At 37.8% G+C, this 15,112-nt stretch overlaps 1 pseudogene; it reads right to left on the bottom strand.

Annotated features, from left to right (window-relative positions):
• Positions 1-424: 424 nt before the first annotated feature.
• Positions 425-13,522, bottom strand: LOC114209491 (elongation factor 1-alpha 1 pseudogene; annotated as a pseudogene).
• Between the last annotated feature and the right edge of the window lie 1,590 nt (positions 13,523-15,112).

Here is a 15,112-nt window from a genome sequence, read left to right as displayed (position 1 = left end):
ACTTTTTTTTTCTCATTAAACTTTTGTTTCAATGGGTCTCAAAATTCTGTGACAGATTTTTGGTCAAGTTGTTTCCATTAAAAAGTACTTATTTTAAAAACTAATAACTTAAAACTGCCACACACACACACACAAAAAAAAACAACTGGTCCACAAAACATTCTCCTTTCCTTCTGAAGGTTTTACGATGCACTGTTATCATTAACCAGTCTTTTACTATTAAACTTAAATGGTGGAGGGCACGTTCTGCATGGAGCACTGGGAGTTATGCACAAACAATGAATCATGGAACACTACATCAAAAACTAATGATGTAATGTATGGTGATAAAAAAAAAAACTTAAATGGCCAATTGACACAAACAGTTCTGAGACCATTCTTCCACCACTAATTAAGACTGGGGTGGCAAGTATTGGGAATAATATTCATTTAGCCTTCTGAGCTTTCTGGGCAGACTTGGTGACCTTGCCAGCTCTAGCTGCCTTCTTGTCCACTGCTTTGATGACACACACAGCAACCGTCTGTCTCATGTCACAAACAGCAAAACGGCCCAGAGGAGGAAAGTCAGAGAAGCTCTCAACACATGTAGGCTTGCCAGGAACCATATCAACAATGGCAGCATCACCAGATTTCAAGAACTAGGGACCATCTTCCAGCTTTTTTCCAGAACGATGATCTATCTTCTCCTTCAGCTCAGCAAAATTGCAAGCACTGTGAGCTGTGTGACAATCCAGCACAAGTGCATATCCAGCACTGATTTGGTTCTGGATAATCACCTGAGCCATGAAGCCAGCTGCTTCCGTTGGTGGATCATTTTTGCTGTTACCAGCCACATTGCCACCACGAACATCTTTGACAGATACATTCTTGACATTGAAGCCCACACTGTCCCCAGGAAAAGCCTTACTCAAAGCTTCATGGTGCATTTGAACAGACTTTACTTCACTTGTAACAATGACTGGAGCAAAGGTGACCACCATGCCAGGTTTAAGAACACCAGTCTCTACTCGGCCCACAGGGACAGTACCAATACCACCAATTTTGTAGACGTCCTGGAGAGGCAAACGCAAGGGCTTGTCAGTTGGATGAGTTGGTGGCAGAATGTAATTCAGAGCTTCAAGCAGTGTGGTTCCACTGGCATTCCCATCTTTATGGGTGACTTTCTATCCCTTGAACCAAGGCATGTTAGCACTTGGCTCTAGCATGTTGTCACCATTCCAACCAGAAATTGGCACAAATGCTACTGTGTCGGGGTTGTAGCCAATTTTCTTAATGTAGGTGCTGACTTCCTTGATTTCCTCATATCTCTTCTGGCTGTAGGGTGGCTCAGTGGAATCCATCTTGTTAACACCCACAATTAGTTGTTTTACTCCCAGTGTGTAAGCCAGAAGGGCATGTTCATGGGTCTGCACATTCTTGGAAATACGGGCTTCAAATTTACCGACACCAGCAGCAATAATCAGGACAGCACAGTCAGCCTGAGATGTGCCTGTAATCATGTTTTTGATAAAGTCTCTGTGTCCTGGGGCATCAATGATGGTCACATAATACTTGCTGGTCTCGAATTTCCACAGGGCGATATCAATGGTGATACCACGTTCATGTTCAGCTTTCAGTTTATTCAAGACCCAGGCATACTTGAAGGAGCCTTTTCCCATCTCAGCAGTCTCCTACTCAAATTTTTCGATAGTTCTTTTGTCGATCCCACCACATTTGTAGATCAGATGGCCAGTAGTGGTGGACTTGCCTGAATCTACGTGTCCAATGACAACGATGTTGATGTGAGTCTTTTCCTTTCCATTTTGGTTTAGGTTGAGCAGTGGTTTTCACGATACCTGTGTTCTAGTGGCAAACCCACTGCAGAATAAAAAGAATGATACTAACTTTTGACAATCTCTTCCAGAATATACAAGGAGAGAACTTCTTTTTTTTTTTTTTTTTTTTTACAAGGAGAGAACTTCTTAATCATTCTTTGAGGCCACAATTACCTTAATATCCAAAAACATAATGTAAAATAAAATAAAGATAGCACAAGAAAGTAAAACTACAGGCCAATATCTCCTATGAATATAATGCAAAAATCCTCCATAAAATATTAGTAAATTGATGTCTACAATGTACAAAAAGACTAAAATTTATCCCAGAATTGCAAAGTTAGTTTCCAAAACCAATTAATGTTATAAAACACATAAAGAGAATAAAAGACAAAAACTACATGATAATGTCAATAGATGCAGAAAAAGCATTTTATAAAATCCAATACCCATTTATGATAAACATTCTTAGCCATCTAAGAATAGAAGGAAACTTCATAATAAACATCTACAAAAAAACTTTATATGTGATAATGAGAACTGGATACTCTCCCCTGAAAACTGAGAAAAAGGTAAGCATGCCCTCTCTTACAATTCCTATTCATTATTGTATGGAAAGTCATAACTAACTCAGTAAGAAAAAAATGAAAGCTACAAAGATGGTATGTGAAACACAAGGTACAAAATATTATGATTGTATTATATGACTATTTTAAAATATATTAAATTATGTTTGTCAAAATATTAACAGTTGCTCCATGTGGTAGAATTATAAGTAAGTTCTTCTAATACTTTATATTTTATGATTTATCAACTAGGAATCTATTGCTCTTTTTTTCCCTTGGTGCTTAAAATTTATTTATTTATTTATTTATTTTATTTATTATTTGACATCAAGCTAACATCCCATTGACTTAGTAAAATGCAAAGATGTAGAATATGAATAGTTAAAATTTAATTTACCGTATTTTCTTTAGCACTTATTTTATGACTGTCGGCTAGGAGGCCTTGATCGATAACACAAAGCAAAATTTATGTCACAGTATGCCCTAAAGTTGTGACTCCTATTTTTGAGATAGTCTATGTTTTAAATTTATACAAAAAGTTTTTAAACATCATACAGTAAAACACCTGAAAGCTACAATTAAAATGTAAGTGGTAAAAAATACACTTGTCTTGAATCACTGTTTTTTTGTCAAAAAACAAAACACAGTAGTATATTCATAACTCCATGTATCACCAAGTTAGTCAAAAGAATCTACAATTCACTGCCTCTTACAACATTCAGATTAGTACAATTCAGCTTCCATATATTGCTTCACATTAGCTCCATTTGTTCTCAGTGAAGATAATCAAGGTCTATCAAAAACTTTTCATATTTAGAAGTATTAATTTCATCCTCTTCATAGTCTTACAAATATATTTTTTAAATGATTAGAATGAAAAAAATGAAAATTTTGATTTTGGCATTCTCATTTATGTTTTGCTTACATAAAGGTAAAACCAATTATCAATACGTGAGAATATCAGTTATGGGACATTGTTCCAGAATCATGTATGTCTTGGCATAATGGCCAAAAAAAAGTTCTATTTCCCTTGTTCATTCTCTATGCACCTAGAGAAGTCCCTACAGTCATTCATACACATACACACATGCACGCATGCACACACACATCCCTTTTGTGAGCTCCATGAGGGTGTTACAGTAGATTTTAAGAGAAAAAAACTATCACTAGAAGTTGCAATTCTGAAGAAGAAGAAGAAGAAAAAGAAGAAGAGGAGGAGGAGGAGAAGAGGAAGAAGAGGAAGAAGAAGAAAGAAGAAGAAGAAGAAGAAGAAGAAGAAGAAAAGAAGAAGAAGGAGAAGAAGAAGAAGAAGAAGGAGGAGGAGGAGGAGGAGAAGAAGAAGAAGTAGTAGTAGTAGTTGCGATTTTGTTTTGGGTAAATTTCTGCCAAGTCTCTCAAAATATCAGAAAATATTTCTTGAATTGGTATGTAAGTTTTTCTGGGATACTTTGTGGTATGTCTAAACAAAACTGTAGAATAAATCCAAGAAATTTCCATAAAATGTGGCTAATTTTACTTAATGGCAATATTTTTAAAATGTGAATGTATTTTAGGACATAACAAAACAGAAATCTACTAGAAAAAGCCAATCTATAATGATACAGATCAGAACAATGTTTGGCTGGGGCTGAATATTGGAGCGACCTGACCAGGAAAGGCACAACCAAACTTTTTCAGGTGATACAAATGTTCTACAATCTCAATGATAACATATTTAAATGGACACAGAAATTTGTCAAAACTGATCAAAATTTATACTTTAAATATGCACATTTTATTGCATGTAAATTATGCCTAAATTAAGTATATTTTATTTTATTTTTTAAAGATTTTATTTATTCATGTGTGAGAGAGAGAGAGAGAGAGCACAAGCAGGGGGAGGGGCAGAGGGAGAAGCAGACTCCCCGCTGAGCAGGGAGCCTGACTCAGGGCTAGATCACAGGACCCTGGGAAGATGACCTGAGCCAAAGGCAGATGCTGAAACAACTGAACTACCCACGTGCCCAATAAAGTATATTTTAAAAGGCAAAGTGCATGAATTTAAAATATAAAACTTGAAGAATTTCCTTCATCTCTGAACTTCATTTCTTCTGTTGGGTTGCAACATTAATGGAGGCACTATATGGGAAAATACCCTAACACCATAAATTTCACATTTAAGTAGTTAAGTGAATGTAAATGTCCCTTCCTGTTCCCTTAATAAATGTTATCACATGAAGTGTAAGAATTTTATAATTAAAATTCCTGCAAGGATATTAACTTAATCACAAAGCAAAATTTTACATTCTACTCTTTATTCTTTAGCACAGACTTAACAAATAAAGTGGCTGACTTCAAAGATACCTTCACTTGCCTAATCCAATTCATGGTTTTAAACTTCATTTAAGAGTTGCTTCATCTAGGAAGACTGCTCTGGCCGATACCATCCCTCAACCTATTCCTGCCAGGAAAGTGCAGATATCTCTCCTCTTTGCTGCCATGTTGATATCTTTCCACATCACTAATGCATGTTACCATCCATCCATCACCTACAAAGAGTCTGAGCTGGGGACTACTGTATAAGTGGGTTTTATCACAAGAGTGCTCTCTGACAGAGGGGACTGATGAAGAAATATGACAGGGCAGGGGAAAAAGCCAGGCAAGAATTTGGCCTTGGGTCTCAACTGGATTCTAGCTTCAGCCCAATGTCCTGGGGTACTCTATAATAATAATATATAATAACTCACAATAATAGAGCATTAACTGCATCACAGGGTAGATCCCACTCTAAGAGACCAGCCTTTCTCCCCCACCTAGCCACTCCCAACTACCAGCCGTCCCCCTCACTCACCCATCAGTCACAATCAATACCCCAGGGCATGTCCTAAGGAGTATTATCTCCCTAGTGAGAGGGCAAGAAAGAGGCAGCTCACAGCCATACTCATGACAACTGGGGGAGAGCGTACCAGACCAGTAAAGGGGATCTGAGATGAACACCAACAATGTCCACCATACCACATAACACTTCACTGCAGTATAAATTTAAAATAGTGTGTAAGAACATGAGCTCTTGAATCAGATTGCCTATAGATGTCAACACTACATAAAGCTATGCAATTTGGGGAAAATCACTTAACTTCTCCAAATTGCAGTCCCCACATCCATTAACAGGAATAATGTAATAGCAGTATCTACATCATAGGGCTGTCATGAGAATTAAATGAAATAATACATATAAAGTGCTCAGACCAGTGCCTGGAATATAAAACCTTAATACATATTAGTTGTTACTATCATTATTGCTGCTGTTGTTATTGTTATTATTATTATTATTCTAATGATCAGATTAAGGGCCTATCTTTCTCACTAGATAATGAATCAAACAAACTGACATATAAGAACTCACCTAACCCTACCTCTTGGTGTTACTAGTTGATGGCCTAGCATTTACAGATGAACCATGGCATTCTTTTCTTGAAATTCAATGCAAGGGCACTGATGTCAGACAAGGTAGCTCTGTACCTGTTATAAACTAAGACAAAAAAGACCATTCTATGATCTTCTCAGAACAAAGACAAAACAAGATTACAGGGCAAACAACAAAAATACCAAACAACATCTTTTCCCAGCTAACAAGAATAACAACTGCTTCTTTGTCAATTATAGGCTTACCCTCAGATTATTTTTCTTGCCTTCTAGGTAAGATGCATTAAAGTATCAAATTAACCACCCCACTCCCTGACAGCACCCAACCCAGAGCAAACCCTCCTTCCTTGAACATTCCTCAAAAATCACCTGACACAAGCACAAATCCTATAATAAATCCTTCTTAATACCCTTCTATTATGAAGCTTCATGATTCTCCATAGTGTGTGGTCTCCCTCATCTCAATACGGCAATAAATGAAACTTCATTTGACAACAGATATATTTCTGACCACCTTTGACTAGAAGGCTTTGACACAGAGATAATTCATCTATGTATTCCCAGTGCCTAAAATATAGTCGGCATTTCATAAGAGTTTTTGAATGAATGAGTTAACCCCAGATACAAGTTAGTTCCAAAGATCCTGATTCTATGTAATGGCTGATACAGGTGATTTTCACATTTGCAATCCACACAATAATTGAGGAGACACAGATACCTACTGAGCAAAGAACAAAAATGTTAGATAAAATTGAGAAACACATTTAAAAATCATAGTGCTGGGCATCTGGCCATCAGTAGCAGTAATGGAGAAAGTAAATCAAAGGTTCAGATGAAACTATGAAATGACAAACATGAATAGCACAGATTCTGCAATGACAGATGCTGCTACAAATCAGAGCCATCATCACCTTGTGTGCACTGTACAAAGAAGGCTGTCTAACTGAGTACTCCCAGGTTGTCACAGTAGTCTTGGAAATCAAGTCTGGACTACTGCCATCTTGGTGCAATGCATTTTTGGTCTACCACTGTACACAGAGAAGAGAAAATTGACATCATGACTGGGAACTCCATGTTCTTTGCTCAACAGTTACTTAAACAGGCAGCAAGTCCAGCTGATAGAAAATAATTTAATAGATAGATTAAAATGATGTGAATGACTTGTAGGATATACATATTTTTGGCAGCAGTTGGAAGAAACTCTGATATACACATTATACAACTAGACTCTGAAACATTTCTGGAAGGAGTAACAGAGCTCATCACTCAATCTCCACACTAATTTTTGAAGACCCACTGTGACTTTTTCCCTTCCAGTCTTTGGTAGAAGATAAAATGTGATCTACATTAAAGTTTGATCCCTACTAAATCTAACTCTATGAGACTGTCTCACTGATGACATTATTTTAAAAAGAAATGATTCCTTTTACAGGTGGAAATGAAAATTATTGTTATTTTTAATTTAAGAGTATCAGGATGTCAACATTCTAATGTAAATCTGAATGTATATTTGGAATAATTTTTTAGAAATATATATGAAGTAATGATATGATGCTTAATTCATGCTTTAAGTTGTCATAGTTTTGACATGAATTCTATATATGCTGTAATTTGGGGCAATGACAATTTTAGATTAGAAATACAAGTCTTTTGTTTAAAAATCACTAAAGAGAAGTTATCATGGAGAAGAAAATTAAGTAATATCTATACCCAATGTGGGGCTTGAACTTACAACCCTGATCAAGAGTCACAAGCTCTACTGACTGAGCCAGCCAGGTAGTCCCTCAATTTTTAATTTTCTAGAAAATTGATGAGTCCATCAATAAGCAAGTTTCATAAATCAGCATCTCACCTTCTCCTTGTAGGAAACATCCAAAAGCAACAAGGAGAATTTTTAATGCAAACACTATTTCCAATGAAGATAGAATAATCCCCAGTTTCTACACATAATGGTTATCAAAAGCAGCTGAGGTTAAGGGAGAGAATAGGAAAGAACTTTTGAATTTCACTTCAGAGGGAAATTTCCCTAGTAGAGAACATACCTAAATGTGCTATCAAAATGCATTTATAAAAGTGAGAGGTTCATACTGATGTTTCCCAAGTATACCTCTTGATACATGTGGAGTGCAAGAACTGGGTTAAAATGAGCTAGCAAATGAAATTCTCTTCAACTGTGTTTGGTACAGGAAAGTACAACAGGCAGGCAAAGAAAAAAAAAAAGAAAGAAAAGAGAAAAATAAAAAAAAAAATAAAAAGTAAAAGCTACAGGTAAATGAAGCAGCCTGCTCTTTGGCAACAGAAAGGAAGAGAAATTTTGAATTGTGCACAGCAGTAAACTGGAATACCACCTTGACCTCCACCTGGCCCTCTCAAGGAATTTCTTGAAAAAACAAACAAACAAAAACAGCCTTAGGAAAAATCCAAGTCATTCAATGATAAAACACTAAAAGGAACCACAGCAGTATCAAAAACATAACACTGTAGACTTCTACTTCTGGCCAAGATGGAATAACAGGAACCAGACCTATTTTCTTACTTTAATCAACCAAAAATCCAGGTGAGATATATAAAACAATGGTTTTCAAGACAGGACATCAAGCAACAAAGGGCAGTGATCCCTGAGAGGTAGGAAACAAATGAGGCGGACCCTGTGATTTACTGCCAGGTTTGCTGTGCTGACAGAGGTTCCAGTCCATGGTAGAGAGAAGAAGCCCAGAAAGAAATGAGTATGTTCTCTAGGTTAAGGAGACAGACTGGGGTTCAGTGATACCAAGGTAGTGGAGTTTATAAAAGAGCATACTAGGGGGGTGCCTGGGTGGCTCAGTCATTGAGCGTCTGCCTTTGGCTTGGGTCATGGTCCCAGGGTCCTGGAATCGGGCCCCGCATTGGGCTCCCTGCTCAGCGGGAAGCCTGCTTCTCCCTCTCCCACTCCCCCTGCTTGTGTTCCCTCTCTCGCTGTGTCTCTCTCTGTCAAATAAATAAATAAATTCTTCTTTTTTTTTTAAAGAGCATACTAGGGAGGATACAGCTGCACAGTGAAAGGACTCCAGAGATGTGCAGATGATCATCTTGTGCATGCAGCAGAGTAATTAATCTGTGTGTATGTAGAAAGAAATTGCCAAGGCTGAAGGAAGAGTCATCTGGAAGGGTAAGAGGTAACACTGCATAGGGCTCACAAAATCTAGGGACACTGAGTGCCTGGTCATACTGGCCAGAATGAAAAGCCTCAAGATTCACAGGGTATTGCATATAGTACACAAAAGGACTTTACCTCAATCCCTACAACAAACACTTCTCTGCCATCCAACAAAGCTTCCCACATAACAAAACTTAAAATCAAGACCTGAAAATTAAAAAAAAAAAAAAAACATGCAATCACAATGCCTAAAACCCATTCAAAAATTACCAGGCATGAAAAGGAGGAAGAAAACATGATCTGCACTGTTGATAACAAGAAAAAATTAATCATAAGTGACTCAGAACTGACACCTATATTAAAGTTAGAAGAGGACATTAAAACACTTACTGTAATTGTATTCTGTATGTCCAAACAGTAGGAAAATGTAGGATATAAAAAGGCCCAAATCAAACTAATGGAAATGAAAACTTCTATATCTGAGATGAAAAATACAATGGACAGGAATGCAGGCCTGGTAACCACACATCTGCTTACTATCTATACTTCTGTCCTCTCCAGAATGTCACATAAATGGGATTGTACACTATGTACAGTTTGGCTTTTTTCACTTAGCAAAATACATTCAAGATTCACCAGTATTGTTACATGTATCAATAAATATTTTAGTCCTTTTTTTTTAGCTTGTATTCAATTGTAGAGATGTACCCAAATTTTGTGTCTATATATTCATCAGATGAATAATATGTAGTGGTTTCTAGTTTGTACAATTATGAGTAAAGCTATTATAAACATCAATTTTTGTGTAGACCTTATGTAGATTTTGTGTAGATAGAGACAAAGATGTTGGGTAAATGCCTAGAAATGAAACTGCTGGATCGTATGGTATGTGTATTTTTAATTTCATAAGAAATCACCAAATTGTCTTCCAAAGTGGCTGGGGTCTTAATTTAGATTCACAACATTAATGAATGACAGTTCTAGTTATTCTGCATACTAATCACAATTCTTTTTGTTATGATAATATGTATACAGTGGTTTCTCCTTGTGTGTGTTTTTCTTTTGCTATATTCAATTAGCCTTTAATTTTTTTTATAACATGTATTATTATCACAATATTTTTATTGTTTCTAATTTTAATTCTGGTATAGTCAACATACAGTGTTATCTTAGTTTGAGGTGTACAATATAGTGAATCAACAATTCCAAACATCACCCAGGGCTCATGATGATAAGTGTGCTCTTCATCCCCATCACTTACTTCCCCCACCCTCCCCACCCACTCCCCTCTGGTAACCATCAGTTTGTTCTCTGTAGTTAACAGTCCTTGTTCTTTTAATTTGGATTTCCCTGATGCAAAATTACTTTGAATCTGTTGAAATGATGTTGAATAATTATGTTGAAAATCTTCATATATATTTTTGCCATCCATACCTCTTTGGTCAAATGTTTATTCAAACCTTCACTTTATTGAATTTTTGTTTTCTTATTTTGAGTTGGCAAAGGTTTTTACATATACTTATTAAAGGTCTTTCATCAGATATATGTTCTGCAAATATTTTGTCCATCTATTTCTTTTCTTTTTTTAATTTTATTTTGTTAATCACCATACATTACATCATTAGTTTTTGATGTCGTGTTCCATTATTCATTGTTGCCATATAACAGTTTCAAGGGGTGTGTTAATATTTAATGGTCTGGTAGAGAAAAGCGAATTGGAAAAGAGGACCAGAAGAAGAGGCTATTGAAATAGGAAGAAACTGAGTGAGTGTGATGTTATAGAAGCCTAGAAAACAAGCGCTGCCATAAGGAGGGAGGGTCACTTCTGTCCAATAGTGCTCAGAAGTCATGTAAGATGCTGGCCTATCGGGGCGCCTGGGCGGCTCAGTCGTTAAGCGTCTGCCTTCGGCTCAGGTCATGATCCCAGGGTCCTGGGATCGAGCCCCGCGTCGGGCTTCCTGCTCGGTGGGAAGCCTGCTTCTCCCTCTCCCACTCCCCCTGCTTGTGCTCCTGCTCTCGCTGTCTCTCTGTCAAATAAATAAATAAAATATTAAGAAAAAAAAAATGATGGCCTATCTTGGTAAGGGTCCCTCAAGCAAACACCCGTAACGCTAAAGTCGTCAGAAGTTCTGAGTCACAGCTACATTTTAAATGTAAATATTTTACTTGCTTTTAGCTATAAGTTGAAAAAAAGTTGGTAGGTTAAGTTTGTCTACACCTCTGCTTTGGTAAAGCATCAAGGGGAGTCTACAACCCCTACTTGTCTGGGCTTACTCAGTAACCATCAGAAACCAGCTGGCTTCATGGGAGGGACGTTTACAGAAAAGACCCTCCTAGCTTTAAGCTAGAAAGTATACATTGGGCTCATGTTGCTATTATTGTACCTGCTGCCTATTAAACTTTTCAAATAACCATTCATCTTCTCTCTGGTCACATGGTCCAAATCATGCCTACAGATTTAGTGAACTGTAATCTCTAGCTTCTTTTCTTGTCTTAAAATCATTTCTTTTCATTCCCAGGACTCAAAAGGATAAACAGGAATAATAAAGCTTGTTTAAACTTTACAATCTGTGAATCTGAGATGCTAGGTAAAGATCCACTCATTTAGAGAAACAAATCAGCTTCTGTCTCCAATTACGGAACCGGAAAAGTATCTTTGAACAGACTAATTCTGTGAGAGGGGAAAAAAAAGGAAAATTAGTAAATTAAGGCTAGTGAAGAAGAGGTAAGGTCAATGTAGTGAAAGTCTCATAAAGGTTGGGGAATTGCTGGAACAGAAATATTGTAACAAGGAAACTAAAAAGAGAGGAAGTGACATAAGAGTGAAATGTTTGAAATCAAGATTAGGAAGACAGGAGAGTGAGTGGTGATGATTATGGGAGTAGATGGCTGAAGAAGATGGAGGAAAAATTTAAAGTTCTGGAGGCTACAGAAATGGGAGGCCTGGGGCTGGTTACAACATCTAGGCAGGTGTTGAAGTAATCAACGGCAGTGAGAGGAGCAGTGATGGGCTAATGACGACGTGGGAAAAGAGAGGCGACTGGGCAGCATGGGAAGGAGGGATTGGAGAAAATGGGCCTGTATGATCAAAAGTCACAGGGCTGCCCAGGTTAGGAGAACCTAAACCGAGGGAATGGGTGCCAGCAGAGTCAAAAGCAGAGGTCAGTCTTGAGAGCTATCCTGGGGTAAAATCTATAGCAGTTTGGGACTAAGTGAATGGGAGGAATAAGAAACTGGAAAGGTCCTAGATGACGTGAGAATTTCTATTTTGGGAAATCAGACTGACTGCAATGCCGTTAGTCAAGATGGATGTCTTAGAACACAAACCAGAGATCTTCAGGTTTCTGCCTTTCTACCACCCCACTGCCCACCGCATGTCCCCGCTCGCGAGCACACACACATGCACACCTGCCCACACACAGAATTTGGGAAATGAAACTTGAGCAGGGACAATCCGGTATCCTGGAATTTAAATAAATTTTTCAAACATTTCCTATGAAAGATATGTATGGTCACTTGGTCTTAGAAACAAAATTGTTGTTCAAGAGAATGAACCACTCAAGAAAGGAAAGAGGGAGAGAAAGGGGGAAGGAGGGAAGGAGGGAGGGAGAAGACAAGAAGTCTCTGACAACATAATCACAAAGGATGCAAGGGAGAAAAAGAAACTCTGTGCATTTCCAAAGCCCAGAAAATGAGGGTTAGATTGGTATTCGAAACAGATGGTATAATGTTAACAGATGGCAGAGAGAACATAGAACATCTTAAGTCTCATTTTTCATGTGTCCTCTCTATCAAAGAATCCTTGAAACTGAAAACGGAGGAACAAACAAGACAATGAAGCGACTGCAGCCAGCCTGAAGGCTGCAATGTGTGATGCGGTGAACCAACAGATGGGAAGTGTTGGGTATGAGTCATTAGTGGCAAAAAGGAAATCTATTGTAAGGTCGTAGAGGAGGTAATTAGGCCAAGTCATAAGTATACGTCAGGTATTGGAAAAAATACTTTGAATGCATGTTTGGAAATATTTGGTGTCTCACGATAATAAAAAATCAAAACCACTAAAAATAGCAAGAATGGGTCAACAAAAATGCCTCCATTGTAATTAAAGACCAAGTCCTGATAATAGGGAGACGATATAATTTTGATATTTTTATCGCCAGAAGAAAGGAGGATAGGGCGCCTGGGTGGCTCAGTTGGTTAAGCGACTGCCTTCAGCTCAGGTCATGATCCTGGAGTCCCGGGATCGAGTTCCGCATCGGGGTCCCTGCTCAGCAGGGAGTCTGCTTCTCCCTCTGACCCTCCCCCCTCTCATGTGCTCTCTCTCTCTCTCTCATTCTGTCTCAAATAAAAAAAAAAAATCTTAAAAAAAAAAGGAGGATAAACAGGGAGTAGTTTATGCAGAGGGGTGACTGAGAACAGATATGTGAAAGTGTGAGTTACTGATAAAAAGAATTTGCTCCGACCTTGAGAACTTCTTGGGCATGGTCCCCACCTGTAGCTTCTGTGCAGGTGGGCTCACAACTAATGTAAACAACCTTTGGGTTTTTCAAGCCATTATGCCTCCCTGTCCTACTGTCAGGTTCTGCTGTGCTGGAAGCCATGCTAATGGGCTTGCATTGTTACTACTGTGGCAACTTTGCCTTGTTTGTTTATCCTGCTCTTGGCTGCTGCAAGACAGCAAACCCATCCAGAAGGATAACAGATCTTCCACAAACGCAGTGGCACGCAACTTAAAACTGTGTACAAACATGAGCTCTTGCTACCTTCACTAAAACAACACATAGTTCAGGTCACTAAACCAGATCCTCCACCCCCAAGATATGGCAAGAACTTAAGAGACACTGTCACAGAATTGTTTTAGATAATATTTGAAGGATAATCAAATACACAATTAGCATCAATGGTAGAACACTGGCAAAACCCATTCTGAAACTACTGACGCTTAAACCACCGAAGATCTCCTAACTGGCAAGTCAAAACGCTCATTTTCAGTCTTCTGCCAAGTGACTCTTCCACTTCCTTTTCCTCTCCTGGCTTCCTGTGTGCCTCAGACTCATCATTCGCCTACTTTTCAATTGCCTTATCCTCAGTCTTTGCAGGTACTTCCCCCCCCCCATCCATGCTGTTAAATGTTGGAGCCTCCTAAGTTTACATCTTTGATTCTTATTTACAGATTCAAATGCTAATCCCTTCCAGAAACATCCTACAGACACACCCAGAAATAATGTTTAAACAAAACCCCTTGTCTCAGTCAAGTTGACACATAAAATTAACCATCACAGAATGTTTTCCAGAAACACAAATATGAACACCTAAAGAATCATCTAACATAATAAAAGATGCTTGACTCAACGAAGTGAGATATGGATGGGGTGCAAAGGGGGAAGGGATAGCTGTTTTTATGGTGGTTTCTGTTTTTCCTTATACGCCTTGAGAAAACAATCTATTTAAACGGTGTGCATGCTTAACTTTGATAAGAAAATTCTTTAAATAAAAATATACTGCTGATATTTGCCTGAGCAATTTCAGTAAAGTGACTGGGACAGAAGCCAGACAGAAGGACATAAACAAGATTTATGACAATAAACATAGATTCACTTTTTTAAAATTAATTTAATGTAAAGGGAAGAAGAAAGGACAACAGTCTCAAGAGGATATTGTATCAAAGATCAACATTTTTTAGGAAAAGGAGACAAGAAAAAGAGAAGTTAGTGTAAGAAATGCAAAGTAAAATACGTATGCTATAATAAATTAAATTAATTAATTAAACTGATAATGATGAGGAATATTACAATTAACAAGATACATTATAGATATACACATAACAGATAAAATAATATCTGAGATGTAAGGAGAGCAGTGTATTGATAGAAAGGTCAATAATTATTATGATAATTGCAAACATTTTCTGAGCGAACACTACGCTAAAAACTTCCATGCATCACCTTGATTCCCCAAAATAGCCCTGGGAAATATGTTTCATTATCTTCATTTTACAGTTGGGAAAACTGAGTCTAAGAAAACTTTTTCTTTGGAAGAGTCAGGGAAAGTTATTCTAAGTCAGTGGTTTTTAACCAAGGGTGATTTTGCTTTCCAGGATACATGTGACAATGTCTGGAGACATTTTGTCACAAATGAGGAGTGGGAGTCACATGTTCCTGGTATGCTGTGAGTGGAGGGCATCGATGCTG

The sequence above is a fragment of the Eumetopias jubatus genome, unplaced genomic scaffold, assembly GCF_037043125.1.
Source record: "Eumetopias jubatus isolate StellerSeaLion01/CBP00866 unplaced genomic scaffold, mEumJub1_p1.0 scaffold_5, whole genome shotgun sequence".
Lineage (NCBI taxonomy): Eukaryota > Metazoa > Chordata > Mammalia > Carnivora > Otariidae > Eumetopias > Eumetopias jubatus.
Note: the sequence above shows the minus strand (reverse complement) of the source record. Positions and strands in the feature narration are given on the sequence as shown.